Source organism: Dromaius novaehollandiae, chromosome W, assembly GCF_036370855.1.
Source record: "Dromaius novaehollandiae isolate bDroNov1 chromosome W, bDroNov1.hap1, whole genome shotgun sequence".
In the NCBI taxonomy this organism is placed as follows: Eukaryota; Metazoa; Chordata; class Aves; order Casuariiformes; family Dromaiidae; genus Dromaius; species Dromaius novaehollandiae.
The window spans coordinates 16,529,811-16,543,123 of NC_088130.1; positions in this window are offsets into that span (position 1 = coordinate 16,529,811).

The following is a 13,313-nucleotide window of genomic DNA, read 5'->3' on the forward strand; positions in this document are numbered from 1 at the left end:
ATTCCATCTATGTTGCATATACAGCATTTTATGAAACGTTAAAAAACAGCTGCTCCATATTTGCAGAGCAGACCAGCTGAAACTCATCAGAAACAAGATATGACCCTGACATCAGTTATGATGACTACTCTAACCTCATGTGATCGTGTTTCCAACAACTCAGCATGTGTGACAAGCCCTTTGTCCTGCTGCTCCCCTCAGCCTAAACTGGGATTCACATGCTTCACGCATGAACTGTGAACCTTAACATCCTGAACTCACAGGAGTCCCCCAAACATCTCTAAGATCCTTGAATTTGAGACATCTCAATATAACCCATTGCTAATCCTGAAAGCCTAAATGCACATTTAACATGCTCAGAGCGCTTTCGGGGAACAGATGAGAAAGTATTCTGCAAGGCTATATATTTATGTGTGTATATATTAGGTACAAACACACTGATGGAATAAAAGTTACATGCTTGTGGATTCAGAACTATGACTTTATGACCAAAGTACAGTAAATCTGTAGATGTCTGCAAATCCCTGAATTTTCCTGCAGTTTTACTCTTCCTGTATTATATAGACTAGTGGCCTACAGCAATCATTTCTCTCTTAGAAAAAACCAAAGTGACCCCTGAATGATTCAGATCCAAGTAATTCTTCAGGTAGTTGGTGTAGCCAAAAGTTCCTATCAGCATTACCCTGTTCTCCTTGCACCAGACGCCATGGATCTCCCCTGCAGCCCCTTGCAGACCCACCTGCTGCCTGTTAGGACTGGATTGCCTTTATCTAAGTCCATCCTGCCTTGCTGCAGGGAGATAGGTAGGATGGTAACAGCAGATCGGGGGGGTGCAGAGAGTCCACTGAAAGCTACCAGGAGCAGTTGCTGGAGGAGGAATCCCTTGAGGTTAGGAGAGTTTGAAGGACAGGGCTGGTGGGGGCCAAGGCTGGTCAGCACGACTCTGTTGATCACCTTCCCACTGTGTTGTCTGGAAAGGCTGTTTTTTGCTACCTAAGGTGCAAGCTTGCCTTATTTTGTCATCTCTCTGGGATTCACAGCCACCCTAGGGCTCAAGGCAGTGTCAGCTCTAGCTTCAGTGCGATATGTCCCCATGTCCAGCCAGCACACACCAGCCTGTGCTGCAGTGCAAACCCCCTCCAAGAAAAGCTTTCACAAGGAAGGCAGAAATCTTCAAACGTTACCCATCACAACACAGACAGAGGATTTCTAAACAGACTCTTTTCACCCTTCCTTTAATCACACAGACCTGCTCATTTGAAAGAAAAAGAGTCTAGGGTGTTTTCCCCTATTTTTTGTTCCAAGTAATTCTGTCAGGATTTGTGAGCAATGGCTTGTTCACTCCTGCTGTCCTGTGCTGGGTTAGGTCATTTGCAGAAGAACATTTCTTCCAGAAGAACAGTAACTATTCCTGTGGGATATAAATCTTTGAGGAGGGCTGTTTTTCTGCTGATCTAGTAACTGGAGCTTGCTGTGTGTATGTTGTGACATACATTAACTGTTTTTTCATCTTGATTCTCCACGGTGGACACTTACCATTGTTCTCACAGCAGTCTCAAGAAGCAATTTTGACTTCCCCCGCTCCCTAATTACTTACCATTACACAGAGACTCTTGGCTACAGGGAGGAAGAAGCCCTCTTAAAATCCAGCCCAAACTTCGACCCCTTATGCCTTTGGATATTTTCAGTGAGCCTTTTCCTCTCTTTTTATTTAATTTTGTGGTTTTAGAACACTGTAGGGGGATAATCTGACTTCCAAAAAATAACAGTGAAGTAGGGGGCTGACCTGGTCTAGGGTGGGTGATAATCCTCCTTTGAGCAGGAGGCTGGACTCGATCACCTCCAGATGTCCCTTCCAATCAGCTTTTCTAGAAATCTATGAACAGGAGCTAAAATATATCAGTGGAAAAACTCAAGCAGGTTTAGTAAAGGATGACTGTTCTGAGGCAACCAGAATTAAAAGGAATCTGTGTCCTTAGTCACCTTGCAGAGTGCAAAAGAGACAATGGAAATTCTATTTACTAGGGTGAAAAAGCAAAGTTGTATGATGGAGCTGTTTGTGAGCCATTCCCATTCTTATCTGGAACAGGTTTGCCAGCTTTATGTCAGAAACAGTTTACATGGATTTGCAGGTCTTCAAGTGTGGAAATGTACAGATTTGAACAAATCCAGTTTCTCCTCACTCAAATCCTGTTGTGAATCCAAGACGAAGTTCACAGTCAGTAGTCTTATGGATGTTTGCATAGGTTCACCTTACACAGGATATGGCCCATAATGAATAGTGTAGTTTGAAGAAGAAGGATTATGGAAGATTATGGTGGGAAAGAGTTTCAAGAACCACTGATTTCAGCCATGAATTCCAGTTAATTAGTCTCAGAAAGCTAAGTCACCCATACTATGGGTGGATGATTGGTGTGGTGAAAGCTGTTGGTAACTCACCAGTTGCACATCCTTAACCCCTTCCCAAGAGGCTTATGTTACACTGGTTGGCACTTTTACATTTATTGACAGCAGTCAGGCTACCAAAACCCAAGTATGTTCCTTTTTTATCCACTTACGTTACTGTGCTGGATTGAAGCCAACAACATATCAAGTTAGAGAACAACAAAATACAGGATTAAGCCTTGCTTTTGTTCTACTTTTTCTGAAAAATAATTTTGAAAGTGTTGGTGCTGAGAGTTAGAGGGAAAGCTATGCTCTTTATCTATCCAGTAGAAGAAATATAAAATGCTAGTGCTTAATGTATTTATTTGTTAGTATCTGTGCAGAGAAGCTAGCAAGGAAATAAATCACTCGTTGATTTATAAGAGGATACCTTGGTGATAGAATGAGAGTGAGGTGAGAATCGGGCCCATACAGCTTCCTCTTTGGATAATTCTGGATGAGATTCCAAATGCCAACATACTTAGGCACGATTATCCTTACTTTGCTGTTTTGTGCAATTTAATTTGGCCAGCTCCATATTTAGCAGAAATTGGATAAGTTCCACCGAAGTCCTATGGAGACAGCCAGATGATCAGAGCTCCATAACACAGAAGAAAGCTCAAAACTTGTTGGAATGTATCAAGAGAAATCTACCATCCCTCCCAAAACTCCCATCAAAATCTGGAAACAGTGCTAAGGACTTAATTTAGCAAGTTTTTTTCACAATAGTCCACTTCACATGAAAACAATGGTGTCTTTCTACTATCATTTCATTCAAAACCCACTTTTTTTGTTGCACGACAATAACTAGGCAAATTCATTTTCTAGCACTGGCCCAGAGTAAAATCCCAACTTTACTGAGGATTTTGCTACTGATGTCAAAGAACTGTGCATGCACTCTTGCATTTGGAGGGGAGAGCTTCATTCATAGCCCACACCTTCAACTCCTTCTTTGACTCTGCCAGGACACGTCTGATAGGGACCCAATTACCCTTTGTAGTGAAATGGCTTATCAGTTCGTACGTTCAAGATTCCCGTAAAAAAGCTTGCAAAACAAGACCTGTAAAGAAATATAAATGATATCCCCAGCTCCCTACGTACACATGCTGTATGGCATACCATTATATCATTTTCCCTGGGCCTGCCTTAAAAGGCAAGAACATGAGCGTAGAAGTCAAGGAGCTGATGAATGTGTGTAATTTACTGAAACCCTTGGGCTTATCCCCTTCCCCCCACCCTCTCGGCGGAGCTGGGCGAGCCAGAGGCCAGCTGGATGAGCTCTCCGAAAGGAGGAACAGATACCAGCGCTCTGATAAGAAACAGAGCAGTCACTTGTCCTAATTCCAGTCAGGGAACAATCAGCACCAGATTTGCTCTCTCACAAGGAGGATGGCTTGCTTGCACGAAAGATAGGACCAGCTTAGTATTTAGCAGGAGGGCCAGATCCTTTGAAAAATACGGAGAGACCTCTGCTGGAATGCACCGTCTTGTATTTCAGGAACAAGGCTTTGCATGTTGTGGCTCTAGTTTTAAAAAAGACGTCCTGCATTACCCAGGCAGTTCCTAGGATATCCAAGTACAGGAAGTACTCGAATTCTCTGAGCAGTTCAACAAAGGTCTTTAGTATCTGCTTTTCACGTAATTTTAGATCTCTCATCCGACTTGTCAATTTGACAAGTTTCTGGTTAACTTTAAATTAGTGGTAGTCAGATAACAGACTACTAATTCCGTTTCTAACATATTTTAACGTATTTTTTGGTCCTTGTCTCCTTCCACATTCCACAGAATATGTAGACTCGTCATCAAGCCTTGACAGCAACTCATGAGCATTTGGTTGTCTCCCTCTTCGCCTCACAGAGGTGAAACAAGGGTCCGTGCCCACCAGATTTAAAGTTTACTTGGTTCTTCTGCAGCTTTGAGCCTCCTGCCTGGGTGGGTGTGACAGCCCAGCTGGCCGTGATAGGAGCTTCACACTGCCCCGGTATGGAGCTGGAGACACGGTTGGAAGGCAAACTCATTTCAAAGCTGTTGTCAAGCTTCACTAGATTTTGCTGCCACTTCCTTCTTTGACAGTGAATTGCTCTAAAAATTTAGTAGCAGGCTTATATCTGAAGCCTTCAGCAATGGAAGTGATTAAAAATAAAAGACAAATGGGGTTAACTGCCAATAATAAAAACAGCCCTCGCCCAACCAGCAGCTGCAAATTCAATTATCTTTCTCCCATATCACCTAAGAAAAAGCCAGAAGTTATTGTGCAATGAGTCTTCTTCCCTATCCAGGCTGTTTCAACCCTCTTTGTCATTTCTCAGAGCTGAAGAGAACTGAAAAGTTCAAATTTGAGAACAATTTATTCCTCAAGCTATGACAAAGAGCTGAGGAGGGTCTGCTTGTAGCCATGTGAATCAGTCCCTGCAACTGTTCAGGTTAATCATGAAACTTCTGCTTAGAAAGGGAGAGGATACACTCCAGCAAAAAGCACATTCGTGTGCAGGAAAAAGTGTTCATACTGCAATACTACCTAGCAGCCTGGAGGTTGGTCTTAGTGTATTTTGGAAAAAATAACCACTGCGGCTATTGTGAAATTGGCAGAAGGGCTAAAATAATCTCCCTGAATAGAAGGAAACCAGTGCTTCATTGGACCAGTCACCCTGAGCTGCTTTGGATTTAAAGAAAAAAGCATTTCTTCACCTGGGGAAGGGTCTCAGTCATTTTCTACTCTATTTCTGGAGCCTCATGAGACACCTCCTCCAGCACAGCCAGGCATCCCCCATCCATCAAGGCAAAGGGCCCTGTAGATCCATCACCTATGACTGATGCCCTGAAGTTGTTCACAGCACCTGTTTTTTCCTGGCATAAAACCGGTGGCTTTTCGGAGTCCTCCCGGCAGCCCTACCCTCCCTTGCACAGCCCTGTTGCAGCGGAGCCTCATCATGCCGCACTGCACATGAGGGCTTCATCAACAGCCCCCATGTAACTTTCTCAGGTGAGCAGAAAACTGTCTTATACTAGCAGACAGTTCCTCTCACTGCTTAAACCAGGTCCCCACAAGAGCAACTTATGCTGATTAAAAGACTTTTTCTATTGTTCTTATATTTGGGTTGTTTCTTTCTGTCAGCATAACAGCATCTTTTCAGGCATCGTGATATCTGCCAGCAGGAGGGAAGCAGTTACACTCCTGAGAAACTAAAGCAACAGGGAAGCAGTCCCTGCTGCAGAGTTGATGGTTTAGGGTAGGCTATAGTGATATACTGGAAAATGCTTCAGTCGTTGATGTGGTCTCTCGAGCATGGCATGACGTGTGTCTGTGACAGTGGGGCTACATGAGAGAGCCGAGGGCATCATGGAAACTTCAGAAGGCTGCTGCCTCCCTGTGTGGGGAGGAGAGGGGAAAAAGTGTCCTGATATTATCGGTGAGGAGCTGAAATGGAGATGAAACCTTATAAGCACCGGACTCTCAAGCTTTCTGTTAACTAATGCATAGGACCGTGGCATGGGATGGTGGGGTTGAGAGCACCTCCGGCACACCATGCAACAGCACGGGAAGCAGCACAGGTTGCAGCCCAAAGGGCTGTTTGCTATTACGGCTTCTTGGAGGACTGAACTCCTGCTAGGTGGCATGTCTGAGGTCAAGGGCAGTGTTGAAATCTCTCTGAAAATGCCTGAAACAGGCTGCAAGGGAGATTGATAGAGGAGCTTCTTGTATCTTCCTTGTATTTAGTGTGGCAGGTATGAGCTCAAAGTCCAGGCTTAAGTCCTCATGAGCTGGGGTCATGAATTGCCCAACATAATGCTGTGACTCTAGGAAGTTGTGACTATATTCACTGGAAGTTGAATGCATATCTGGTTTCTTGGGTACAATATGACAGCATGTCTAGCGAGCAGCGCTCCTTGGAGAAAAATACATGCAAATATTTAGTCACGTGGATGAGAAGCTACTGTAGTGAACCAGAGAAAATGTTAGTCCCATAAGAAAAAATGTTTTAAATTAAGGGTTGTCTGTCTATTTCATGAGAGTGTGGTGTGATGCAAATAATAAACATATTGAAGACTTAAAGTACTTCCTAACAATGTCTTTGGAGCCCTGACTATATTTGGTATTGTCATCCTGCTGCTGCTTTGGAATCCACTCATAAAACAGTTTCATGGGAGCCTCTTTTCATTTTATATGCCTTTTGAGGTACAATGAGTTCTTAGAAGAAATTGTGCTCAGTATTCAGATATGAATTCACAAATCCAAGCTTATTTCTGTCCTTTTAACAGATTAAAGCGTCTGTCTGTGTGCCTGCTTTTAGTGGGACAGTACAAACCATTTTAAAGTCATTCAAAATGTATTTTTATGGACCTCATTTGCTGGAGACCTGCCAAAGCCTCTTGTCCCATCTGAGCATAGTGTTGTGGGAAACAAATATGAGCAAGAGAAGCTGGCGAAGATGAGCTATCGATAGAGCTGCTAGAAGAGTACGGGTAAAGTTGGACTGTTTTATAGAACATTTGAGACAGGTTTTTAGTGCTGGATATAACATGCATCTACTAATGGGAGGTTACACAGCACACAGTGAAAAATGTTTTCCTGACTAGAAGGTTTCATTTATATCTGTGCCAGAAATAAAATAGTCTCTGATTTACAGTTCTGCTGGCTGTACAAATTGTTTGGTGTGGAAACTTTGACAAACTTTTCTGGCCTTACTTTTCTCATTAGGCCTCTTTCTCTGTCCCCTGAAAACATACTTCGTATTCTGTGAATCCAGTCCTCTTTATTCCTCTCTTTTTCTTTCACTGCTGCTGACTTTGATCTCTTCAACCTGGTGAGTTGGACTTTCAGCCATGATACTTGCTTTTGTCACCTAAGTCTTCTTTCTGAGAGTAAGACTTCTCCTTCTAAGCTGTAAATCCTTTTCTTTATTTATGTTTTTATAATTTATCACATCTCTTGGAAATCCTGTTATTTCAGGCGTTGCCCTCTGTTTAAGGCCCTTCTAGGGTATTTCTCTGTTCAAGGTCACTTCCTACTTTTGGTGATTACTTTAGCACTTGTCATTTCTGCCTCTGGACTGTTGGTACCACTTAATTCTCCCCAGCTGAGATTTCAAGAGATCTCACAGTTTCACCCTGTTTCCACTGATCAGCCTCCTTCTGGGACCTGCTCTGGCACAGACACGCTTGGTTGGGACGGGTAAATTCATACAGCTGTGAACGCCAGCTGAATGGTCCCAGCCGTCACAAGCCCTAACACAGAGCCGTGGTAGAGGTTCATGATTGTCTTCCAAATCAACTTATAGCTTGTACTGTCTGGCAGGCCATTTTGCTGCATTAGCAAGGTCTGGCAGCCAGACTAAGTTAGTCTTACCTCGTGGTGGGGTTATTGAGTGCAGGCACAGCTAGGTGCTGGCACAGTTATGCTCTTCCTGGCAGTGGGACATAGATCCATACATGGTGCTTCAGGGACCTCCGTGCTGGCCGCCGCTGTGTGGTGCAGACACAATCCTGGACTTCCAGTGCCTCCTCCATGCACACATGTATATGCCCCGGAAGGCATTTTGCTCATTTTCTTTGGTCACCAGGAGGCTTGGCTTGTCATTTGAATTCTAATCGATGTTTCTCAGGATCCTGACTTGGCAAGATATTTAGGAACATGCTTAAAACTAGCAGAATTCCAGTTTCTAGCACTTGCAACATGCACGTAAGGCAACCATTTCTTCCACGGTGAAGAATGAACACCTGAGTAAATAAGATCATGATGAGTAACATAGCCCTCCAAGAAGCATAAGATGAAGTTAAAATGTAGCCTTATCTTCCCCAGTGTGGGTCATATTGCTGTACTTTTGAGTATATCCTTAAATCTCTGCCATATTGCAGACCTGGTAGTTATGAACAATGAATCCTACAATTTGTCACCCCAGCTTCTCTTGCCCAGCCACGTAAATAGACACACATACATGCAAGGACCATGCAGTTTGTGCTTTTTCACCTCCTCCAGCAAAGGTTCTTTGTGGATGTCCCAGAAGACAGCAGCAAAGCTGACTGGCTTTTCATGAGCCCCTACTTAGTTATTAAAGATGGCTGAAGTCACTGGTACCGGAGAGGTGCTACCCAGAACGTGTCCCCTTGGGGCACGACGGGGCCCTGCAGGCACCTCTGGCACTTCTGTGTGACTTTTGCAATAGTTGCAACAAGCCAGAGTGCCTACAATAAAATTCCTCTTCTTGAAGCTTGATCTAAGTCTTTACAAATACAGTAGTGGTTGAAGAATGGGAAAATCATGTGGTAAAAAGCCATTTGGCCACTGTGCAGTTGCTCCTGTGCATCAGGAATGAAGGTAACAGGCTACTGCCAAAGGGAGAGAAAATTTTACTGTTTTGATTTGTCGTTCATACAACTGTGTTATTAATGTGTTGTAGATACTGCCTGTTAAAAACACTCAGAGGGCTCAGTTTCCCTGGGTTTCTGGCTGGGAGCTCGAGGCATCAGCCTTAAGAAGGAACCCATCGCCATTAGACACAGCCTATGCTACTGCCAGCACCACTTAGTGAGAGGCTTACGTGTGTTTCATTGCAATGTGGAGGCAGAGTGCTTCGCATCCTGCAAGACTGAGCTCGCAGACATCCTCCTTTTTGTTTTGTTGCAGCAGCCACCCACGTCTGGCCAGCCCTGAGAGCCTGTTCACGGTGGCAGAATGACGAGCGCTGTCTTCAGTTCACCAGTCAGAATAAACACATCTGAAAATAAATAAAGCAAAATCAACTGCAAAACAAAGGGCCTGTCTGTCAGAATTCCTCCTAGCGGAAGAAATTGTTTGATGTTTAAGTTCAATAGCCAAAAAAGAGCCCTTTGCCATTGCTCAGCTTTGCCCATAGTCTCAGTAATGAGGGCAAGGCGATTGTGGGCTGCGCTCTGGGTTACTTTGGCGGTTGGCACTTGCATACCCCTCGGCCCCTCTCCCTCCCTATCAGCACACTAAATGCACCAAGAAGGGACCCTTTGGTGCTTCTGCCTGCTTCAAAACAGCAGAAAGTGCCTTTTCCAGCTTTTTGTTGCTCCCTGTGTCGGGTCACTGGGGAACTGTCCAGCAAAAGCGCTCCTTCGAAAATTAGGATGGCTTGGAGATTTCTTTTGTGCAGCTACTGAGGCCCATCAGGGAGAGGAGAGGAGAGAAATGCTTGCAATTTTCAGCCTAGGACAAAGCTCAGTAATTCAAGATTGAACAATAATGGAAAAAAAAGAGGGGAATCACAAAAGAGAAAGCTGGCTGCAGTCACTGTTACGGCTGCTGCAGCCCCTGCAGCTGTTCATACCATGTTCAGTGCCAGAGGTAAAGAAAATGTTCCAAAGAGCAGGGTATTAGCACAGGGTACACGCTCTTAAGGACATTTGCACTTGGCAGCAGCACTTCTCAGAATCTGAATATGATCCCCACAAAATACTTAAAATCATAACATGAGAATTAAGGAACTCATAATTCCTGCCTACTTCCTGCATTTGGCAACATAGGATTGCAAGGGGAATTCAGTGCCGGTGAAATGGGTGTGAGGACAACTGTGTCCATCTGTCCAGCACTGGACTTTGGCTCAAGCACCGTTTTCTCCCTTCCGGTGTCCTGCGCTGGTCTTTGCCACGCTGACTGCCTCAGCAAGGACGCTGCAGATCATACAAATATATTGTTCCTCCTCTCCCCTTTGGATAAAAAGGTTAAAAAGATTCAGGACAAGGCCAAGCAGGGCTTGTTTGATTCCTAGGCAAGTGGTATCCTCTTAAGAGGCCACAGTTTGGGAGGTTTTACTGTCTGCTAAAGTCCGGTTGGACTCGCTGGGGATCTTTACACTTATTTTAGCAGGCAATGGATCTGTCTTCGGCTCTTACTTAGATCATTTTGTGCAGAATGGGGCTGTTATGGACATTTGGCTTATGGACAGTTGTCTTCCAGTATCCCTGGGTGAATACTTCACTCTGTCTTCTTAACAAGTGCAATATTAAAAAAGTTACCCATAAAGCTGAACCATATGCAGGCCATAGATTCACAAGCTCACTACATTTTGTAAGCTCAAGAGAAGACAAAACTCTTGAAAGTTCATGTATAATTATGAAGAGAAACTGTAATTCTGTTGCAGAAAACATAATTTTCTATTATTTAAAAATTGGTGAAGATTAATTGTCCCTCAGAGTGCTCGAGGTATCAGTCTTAACTGGAGTAATTTCTCCCAGTTTGGAAGCAAATGTAAGCATCTTTCCCCAAAAGCGTGAGAGCACACCTATGCATATACCTCCTTTTCTGATCCATTTGTTCACGAGTAGTGTTTTGAGTGAGAAGCATTTCTCACTCCATTTTCACATCAGCTAGTCAAAAAGGACTGTGAGGGCTGGCATTTCGCCCACCCGTGACTCAGGGGTGCTGTTCTGCCCCCACTGTTTGCAAAGCATGTTTGTGCACCAGAGTGGCAAAACTGAGGTTGTTGGTTGGATCAGCTGCGGGCCAGGACCAGCGTTTGCGGCTGCACCAAGATACGCTTAAGCGCTGGTCCCTCTTGGAAACAAAGACACAGGCGCACTCTACAAGGGTGTATTATATCATCATCAGATGGTTCATATTATTCCCTGACAAAATAATTCATCAGTATTTATTATGAAAACTAACTGATTTGGTCCCATGTCAATTTTTATTTGCCATCAATACTGCTTTAGTTTTTGGTGGAACTCTGCCAACCTTTCCTGTTCTCCTTGCTCCGACCAAGCCCCTGAAAGCTGACTTTCACAGGCTGTCTGTGATTAGACAGTGGGGTCTCTGTAAGTGTGGTCTCATATGAGCAGCTGTATGTTTTTTCTGTAGAGGGAAGTTGTCATTAAAGAACTGAGAAGATGAGTGGGTGGTACCTTGGGCTGTTTTTCTTTTAATTTGGCCCTCGTTTACTTTAGACACTATGAAGGAGTCCACATTAGTTGATGGTGCCCACAATTCACTTGTACTGATGAAGGCAGCTTGACAGCTGCATAAATCACTGCTAGATACCACTAATAGATTGCTGCATACGAATTTGTAGAGGACCACCCAAGCACAGCTTGGGGGCGGCCTGCAGTCACACTAGGCATGCACATAAGTACAGTAATGCAAATTTGCTTAACTCTTTGTTGGCTCTTTGTATAATCTTCCTTTTAAGGAAAGTATCCTTGTTTCTCCACTTGATCTTGGACCTATTTGCCTAACAGGAGTCGCCAGCGTCCAGTGCTTCCCGCCGTCAGTAGTTGCAGGCTTGAATGTAAGTTTTATTTGTTCGTTCATGTAGGGATACCAGCTTGCTTCCCTGTCTTGAATTGTACAATCTGGTGGGAGGCAGAAGGAGGGTGAAAAGGGTGGGAAGAGAGAAATGAGCTTCTGGCTCAGTTTAAGTACCTCTTGTGTGCTGGAGTGAAAAGCTTGGGCAGGGCAGAGTGATCATTAAATGGCTACAGTATGCTGCCTGTCTAACATGGAGGAATTGTATCCTGCCGTCTGTAATTAAAGACACAATGGAGGTCAGGGCTTGGTAACATACCCATCGAAAGGAATAATATGAAGAGCACAGGAACAGGAACTTGTTTCTAGTGGCTGCATGTGCAAAGCCTGACGAGGACTTTAGCTGCTGCCTTAAGAGCTAGAAGGCTATTGATCCATTGCCACCTGACATGAGCCAAGCCCTGGAAAGCATTAATCAATAGCAAGGTTGTGTTATCCATCACAGGGCATAGGATTAGAAGCTGCAAAGCCTGATTTTTATCAGATGCTCCGTGTCATTTGCAGGGCTCTCCAGGGCCGCTGTGTCCCACAGCTACCGGCCCCGCGGCTTTCGGCAGTGGCAGCTGCTAATGGATTCTTGACCTTTTGGCTAATGACTTTGGTATCAGCAACTTTACGGTTACCATGTGCTTTATTAGGGAGCGCTCTTCTCACTTCGGAGAAATTATAGACTTGTGCTAACAGATTTCACTCCTCTGGCATTCCCAGCTCTATCTTCCCTGGTACTGTCATGATGAAAAATTCCCCATCTTTCTTCTCCATATAAAATTAGTCAGAATGAAAGTATAACACCGTCTGAAACTTTTCTTCCTTATCTGTTGTTACTAGAGACAGGAGTGTCTCAAAGAGTGATTTCCATATTCCTCTCTCACAGCCTGATCTCAAACCTGAGTGTCAGGAGAGAGGGCCAAGCTTTCAAAAATGTGCACGCCTTTAGTTTGCACCCGTGAAATGACCACCGGGATGTGCAAAATTACAATTCACAGATGGCTTTTTAAGCTCCAAATGGTGATTTGTATGGGCGATTGCTAAGACTGGGTGCGCAGTTGTGGCAACTAGTAACGATGTGTGTGTGCGTGTGCACGTGTGTGTGTTGAGACTGTATGACCTGTCCTGGGGGGTGGAAATCAAGACCACAAACAAATATTGTGCATCTCTTATGGGAGGGAAAGGGAGTTACAGTGAGTGCACTTTGGGGTGGGGGGAAGTGGGAATTGCCGTGCATCTTTTTTTCCCTCCCTGTGGCCTTTAGCTTCTTGCTGTACCTGTTTCTGTGCTAGCATCTGGAAATTCCCTCTTTGTGTCCTGTGGCCCCACTTGACCAGTCTTTGGCTGTCTAAAAGACAAATAAAATATCCTCTGGGAGGATGACCATCAGCAGCACTGTGCCCTGCCCCCAAAGTTTCAGTCTGAATGAGGTGAGTAGGGAGGAAAAAAGACAACCTGCAAGACCTGACATGCTTGTTAATACCTGTGAAGAAAAAGGAATTTGTGCAAACATTCACACTTACCTTGAGCCTTTTTCTGTTGAAAAGAAGTCTTTGTTTTCCAGAGAGAGATAAGCAGTAATACTCTCTGACGTAAAGTCATTCATACTCCTATACTGGATTTGATAGAGTAGTAT